We start from the raw sequence: 7,158 nt of genomic DNA on the forward strand, positions 1-7,158 counted from the left end.
ATAATATACTGAACAAACTAAAAAGTAAACAAGAAGCAATCTGGTTATCCAACCAATTCCCCACCCAATCCTGGAGGAGATGCCATATTGCTAAATCTAATTTCCAGAGCGTCAAATACCAAAACTTTGTAACGCCCCTCATCATCTGATAGACACACAAGGCTTTCAATGTAATGTCTTCGCCGTTAGGTACAGGTGGGTCAAACAAACAGGACTTTCAACCAGGAGTCTTTGTGCCCCAAAGAAGAGTTATTTTGAAGTTACGTTTTTTTAATATATATTTAGTTTATTGTGTTTTACTTAGTTTAGGTACTTATATTTTAGATTTTGTTGTTGAATTCTCAACATTAAGCATGTGTTTACTGCAACTGCAGTGCAGCGTCAAAGTTGACAATGAATAAAATATAGAAAAACCTGCCTAAAAATAGGACTATATCCTTTTTATCCAAATGACAGAAAAGGTTCCACAATTTATATATCTTTTGAAAATGTGAGTTCCAAGTTTTTCCTAAAAAGGCAGAACAATATCAAATGTATATAATTCCTTGTTTCTTCCACATTGTGTAACCAGACTAGAGATATTTGTCGAATGACAGTGATTCAGAAAATAGTTAAGTTAGTTACCAATCCCCAAAAATACAGACTTTTGCAAACTCTGTCTAGATGTAACAAAGCAGAGTAGAAAATGTCAAACGTTCCCCCTCCATCCCATGAGGGCCCTCATGTCATTCACCATACCCTGCATGTACGTTGTGCCCTCTCTCCATCAGGATGCTTGTTTTGATTTGGTGGCTGCAACCCGATACCGGGAGCTTACATACATGGTTGGTTTTGTCCCTGTCCCTCTACAGCAGAGCAGCGGGGCTGAAAAACACAGGGAGGCTGTCTCCAGTTGTTTTTTTACCCCTCGCCTTTTAAGAGCACTCTGCAGCGTGCTCCTCTGGCCCCTAATGCACCCGGTCCATTTAGCAAGGCAGAGCTGTGAAACCCAAGATCACAGGCATGGTCAAAAACAATTTCACCCTCTGATTGAGCCAATATCCACTTTACATTTTGAGGAGAAACAGTAATCTGATATGTGTTACCGCACACACACAATATACACATTTTGTAATCTGTTCATTTTAGTGTACACTTGTAACCAGTCACAATGTATCTGCCTCTGAAACCTCAGAAATGTTTATTATTTTTGCCAAATATCTATATCCTCTCCGAGACCTTCATTTGTTCTTAGAACATGAGCTCCTGAATACACAAACATATTAGTTTGAGAGTGAAAACACAGATTTTCTCAGCAACAGTTTCTCAGGCGTGGTTGTTTTGCACCAAGAGTTGCCGCGAGCACAAAGAGATGAGGCAGCTTCTCTGTGAAACCAGACCCAGTCTGGAGTGATGGGCAGTGCATGGCGGGGACGCCTGGACGCATCGGCCAAGGCTAATGGGCTGGCTAGCTCCGAGAGGCCTGACTGTCCTTTATGTGTGGCTACGGCTTGAAGAGTTTGATGGTAAACTGCTTTTGACCGCTCTGGTGTCCAACAAGCCCTTTAACTCTCAAATGATTATGATGTGATACTGATGGCTTGTGTTTGAATACAACAAACACACACACACACACACACACACACACACACACACACACACACACACACACACTTGTGCTACCATGAGGTTCACATTTGTGGATTTGAGTGAAATGTCTCAACAAATATTGTTTGGATTGCCGTGAAATTTCCTAAATATTCATATTTCCATCAGGATGAATTTTAATATCCTTGGTGATCCCTGAACTTTTACTTGTGCCAACATTTTCGTTTATCCAATACTTTGTTTTATGACAAAATACCTGCAAAGCTAATGACATTCCCATCAGCCTCATCTGAACTTAGAAAAACTTTCTTTCTTTCATCATCTCTCCATCTATCTATGTATCCATCTATCCATCTATTTGATAGAAAATTGCAACCAAACAGGCTTCCAGCTATAGTGTGTAATTATGTACAGCAATTCAATATGTTACAGTATCAGTACCATCACATACATTTCTTTTGAGTCAATATGTAATCACCATGGCCTGTGAGGGTGACTGTTAATAGTTTGAATGGAAGTGGATGATGGGGGACTTGAATGTTTTCTGTCCTTGCAGTGAGTTCCAGGTCATTTGGCATCAGCTCTAGAGGGAGAGAGTAAGATAGTTAAAAAGGCCACAGGGACGGGAAGGAGCTGCATGATGAACAGCTCTTTCTGTAGAGGAAGTGTATTAATCTTCGTTTCTGAGGCAGTAAAGATTCTTTCACTCAGCATATATCATTCTGAATAACATCCAAAAAAAACAAGTAAATTAAGTAATTATTGCTGCAATAATTCACTCATTTACTTGTTTTTTTTTGTATTTGCATGTTTTAGTGCAAATTATATGTTTGTAAATGTTGCAATCTAGTGTATTCTAAATTATTATTATTATTATTATTATTAACTTTTTCATGGATGTTATTCAGAACATATGACCTTTCAAAACTATCAAGGATCAGGAGTGCCACCTATTGATCATAATGAGAATTTTAATCTATTTCCTAGGTGCAAGAGATCATTTCAATCACTTTCATCCCTGCTTGGTTAAAAAATAAAAAAGGAGAGTTTAACAATGTTCTATGTGCAATATCTTTTTTTGTGTGCTTGTGAGCAGCTGCAGAATATGTAACACATTCATCCCGATATCCTGGACTCTCAGTGGGGTCAGTAGCTATCCATTGCTTACCAAAAAGGAAAACAGCATCTGTGAAAATGTCTGAGCGACCTTTGACCCTGGTGAGTGGGAGTCAGGGACACTGCATACCAAGCTGTCAGGCCGGCTGCACCGCTGACTCCCCGTGCCTCTGTGGTACAAGTATCACACAGGAAATGCGAAGAGCTAATTATGTTACGTTTTAAGAGTTTTAATCATCCAGAAATGATCTGTTCAGATGAGGTTACACTATGACTATGTTTTTAAAAAAAATCACTCTTGAAACGATAATATCCTTATACATACTGTGTTACACAGCTGTGTGCCAACTCCATTAAGGTTGCAACTAACAATCATCTAATAATTGATTAGCTGATTGTTTTTTATAGAACATCAGACAACAGTGAAAGATATCAAGATAATTTCCAAGAGCTTAGTGATTACAGACAATGTCTTGTTTTGTTGGTCCAAAACTCAAAAGATAATCAGCTTAGAAGACAAGAAAAGGCAGTTCATTTTCTGAATGGAGAAGCTTGAACTTCTCATGCTTCAAAAATGACTCAAATGAATAATTAATGATCAAAATAGCTCCCAATTAATTTAGTGTCTATCAACTAATTAATTAATTACTACGTATTGTATACTGTATTATTGTTTGCAATGTATTATATATACTAATCTTTATAGTATACAGTTTTTACAGTTTGCATACAACATTTCTTTATGTACTTAATACAAACAGGAAATTATGCACTACAGATAAAAGCAAAATGTTTTTTGGTTCTGGAGTTGTTCTCACCACCATTTGCAACTTATTTGAATGATTTGCACTTCCACACCTGACCTCTATTTATGCATTTGGCAAAATAGTTTACAACAACAGAACACTGATGTAAGTACTGAATATGTATACTTTGAAGTGCTTAATTCAATATCTAGAGCATTATCATAGCAGCAAACATTACTCAAACATATTGAGTAATGTCTACCTGACAGAGAGTGAAGTCACTCTCCCTCTGTGAGGATATAATTTGAGCTTCTCCTTTCTTTGTTGACATAGCAGGCCATGCTTCTAGTGCATGTGATTGTGTCACTTTTAGTAGTGTGAACACACAATAATATGCTCTACACATTGTGAGATATTCTAATTCTAAATATATATAAGAAATGCCCTGTGAAACTAAAATCTTAAGAAATCTCTCAAAACAATGTTGATGCTCACCAAAATGTCATTGGAAACAAAGGCATCTAAAACTACAAGCTGGGTTTTCATCCAAAGTGTTCGGTGGATGTGATGTTCATCATCCAAAAGCTGTTTTATGGAAAGCACTGGTGGAAGATGGCAGAAAAACAGAGGACTTCATTTATTTTTTAGGCAACCTGGTGTTTTTTTCCTCCTGTTTTTGTGATGTGGATGGCAGTGAAATGATGCTCTCAGATGGCACACAATCACACTGTCATGCCCGTCATTTCTCAGTTTCCAGTCTCTGTCTTCTTCAGAGTGGAACATACTAGAGTGTGTTTACATATTACATATTTGGGTCCTTCTTTGTGTAGTATGATACAGGATCATTTCCAACTTATTTCCAGCGTATCTTCCTACTTTAGTTTCATGCATTTCTATTACTGCCAGTTTTACGAGTTGCTACGTAAGCTGTCACACAGTTTTTTTATTTTTATTAATTGAATCCTCCAGGTATTTGCAGAATAACATACAACATCCATGGGGAAATGTAAGGATTGTTTTAAACAACGGGGCAGTGTGTAGATTCTTGCCTCACTGGCTATTTCTGCCTCTATATATATGTGAATAATAATGTGATCACATGAGAACTACACTTCACTGTAAGTTAAGATAAATGTCCTGATCTTTACTTTTAACAAAGAGCCAACTCAAGTTTGATAAATAACAGACTCAGACTGGACGTTGCCTCAGATGGTCTTCACTAGAGTTTTGATAATAATTTAGAGGAGAGAAAAAGACTCAGCTCTCACAGACGAGGCTATAGCTGCGGCACTAAACAAGACACTGCCACTTAGGAAAATAAGAGAGGTTGCATAGCTTGAGCCAAGATTGAACATTGTGTTAAACCACACTCCCAGACGTGGCTGTTTCTGGAGGTGGTTCAACTAAGGTCTCATGAATGCCCATCTTTCTTTAATTAATGTTCACAAAGCATAGAAACACCTCCACTGTCCATCAGTAGCTATTCTGACGGCGTGTCAACATGAGGACATGTTTGCAAAGCATCTGTAAATGCGACCACAAGGGCCTTTTTAATGATCCTCCATCTATTTGATCCGGGATTAGATCAGATGTGAACCACGTGGTGGTCTCAACAGCGTTTCCAGAGTACATCAGGGGATGGTTTTTCTGCTGTACGTTTCCATATCTACACAATAAAAGACACTGAGAGCTACTTGAAACATGCACAAAAGAGCAGCACTATTTATTAAGAGCAAGTTTTTGTTTGAGGCTGATTTTAAGTCATTGTTTGAAGCAAATGTGAAGCAGTGGGAACAAATTATGATTTTGACGTTAATTGCTTACCTTGGAGAATTGTATCATAACAGATGTGATATCAAACAGTACTGTATAATAAGTGCCTTGGCTTTGATTTCTCCCTCAGTGCACCAATTTAAGTGCACCGTATCTCAGATGCAAAAATGTGAAGGCTGGAGGCTTCACTGTTTGTGCAGGGGCAGAGTAGGAACATTCAGCTATTGTTTGTGAGTAAACAGGAGAGATTGCTCTGAACAAATGGACGGCCGTGAACTTGAAGGTCAGGGGAATTGCACAAATTGACGGTTTGGACCATCGCTTGCTCTGTATCAATGAAACCAAATGTTGTCCTCCACCAAAGATAAGATAAGATAACATGTAGGTTTGTTGCCTTAACCAAAGGAGATTTATAGCAGAGGAAAACTTTGAAACCAGTGTAACATGAAAGGGGAATTAGCAATCCGGATAACTAGCCAGCCGCTAAATGAGTAAAATTAAACAACTGCATGTTTCATCCACTGACTCTTGTCACAGTGTAGGCAGTGTAAGCAAAGCGCTAACGCCAGACAGTCCGGCAATCAAAGCACAGTAATACTACCAAAGGTCAGATACCAAAGGTTTAATGATTTTTACTGACAAATTTAATATGCCAAGATTAGCAAGGTATAGCAGATAAAGATACCGATTTCTGCAGATGCAAAAATATGCAGACAGGTTGCAGACATATAAAGTGTTGCTTTATTGTTCCCTTTCTTCACTGTGCCTGAAATCAATAAAGGAAAAGAGCACAATCTACTTTAACTTGGTGTAAATGTCGAAAACTTGCATCATTTTGCGACAACATTTTCAAAGGTCTTTGTTCGTGTAAAACAGTTGGATCCTTGAAAGCTTCTCTGTGAGGCCTGATCTTAATAGTTTCTGCTACCTTCTACTTCCAAAACATGACATCAACCTTTTACATTGTTATAGATTTAAATACCAAAACATTAAACGACAACAGTAAAATACCACATTAATGGTAACAGTATTAAGAAATCATAAATATAATATATAATTATATAACACTCACAGGTTCCATTTCCTTTTTACTTCATTTCAATAAAGGATCTGAATGCTTCTTTCACCGTTGCAAAAATGTCATAAATGTAATGGACTTAAGCAGTGGTCATTTAAAATCTTCTGCCCTGGACTAACGACTAAATGCCTTGGCATTAGCTGCTTAATGAACAATGGGATGTGGGTTTATCTGGGTCAGTGCATGTTACTGCTGCTGTTTAGATTAGAGTGAAAAGGAGTCTGACTGTCTGTTCCTGTAGAATCAGTGTCCTGTACCGTCAGACGATGGCTTCCATTTTAAAAAGGGATGTTTCTGTTTCATTTTTGTTATTTGGTAGCCTTTGGAGGGATTTTAGTGTTTTAGTCTGCCCTTGAAAACATTGTAGTGGGACTTGTATCTGTCAAACAACATCTTGACTCACGAGCTGGTCTTTTGGTCCAGACTAACAACTGTCTGATGGATTGGCATGACATTTGGCACACACACATGTTCCCCTCACGGTGAATTGTAATAACTTTGGGGATCCCTTAATTTCACAAGTGGCACCATCTTCTGGTAAAGATTGTAATTTGTCCAATTGTTTAGTCTTTTGTCCAAATACCTGCAAAACTGATGCCATTCCCATCCGACTCAGCTGCACTGTGTTCAGTGATAATAAATTAATGTTAGCATGCTGATACAATGAACTAAGCCGGTGAACATGTTGAGCCTGTTAGCATTGAGCTGAAAGCACAGCTGTGTAAAGTCTCATAGAGCCGCTAATGTTGCTAAATTTCCTCCTCAACGATTCAATTCTTACATGTATGTACAGTAATGGTCCTCAAATCTATAACCATAGATTTATCAAAACATAAACATGTATTGCAAAACTCTCCA

This window comes from Cyclopterus lumpus, chromosome 17, assembly GCF_009769545.1.
Source record: "Cyclopterus lumpus isolate fCycLum1 chromosome 17, fCycLum1.pri, whole genome shotgun sequence".
NCBI lineage: Eukaryota > Metazoa > Chordata > Actinopteri > Perciformes > Cyclopteridae > Cyclopterus > Cyclopterus lumpus.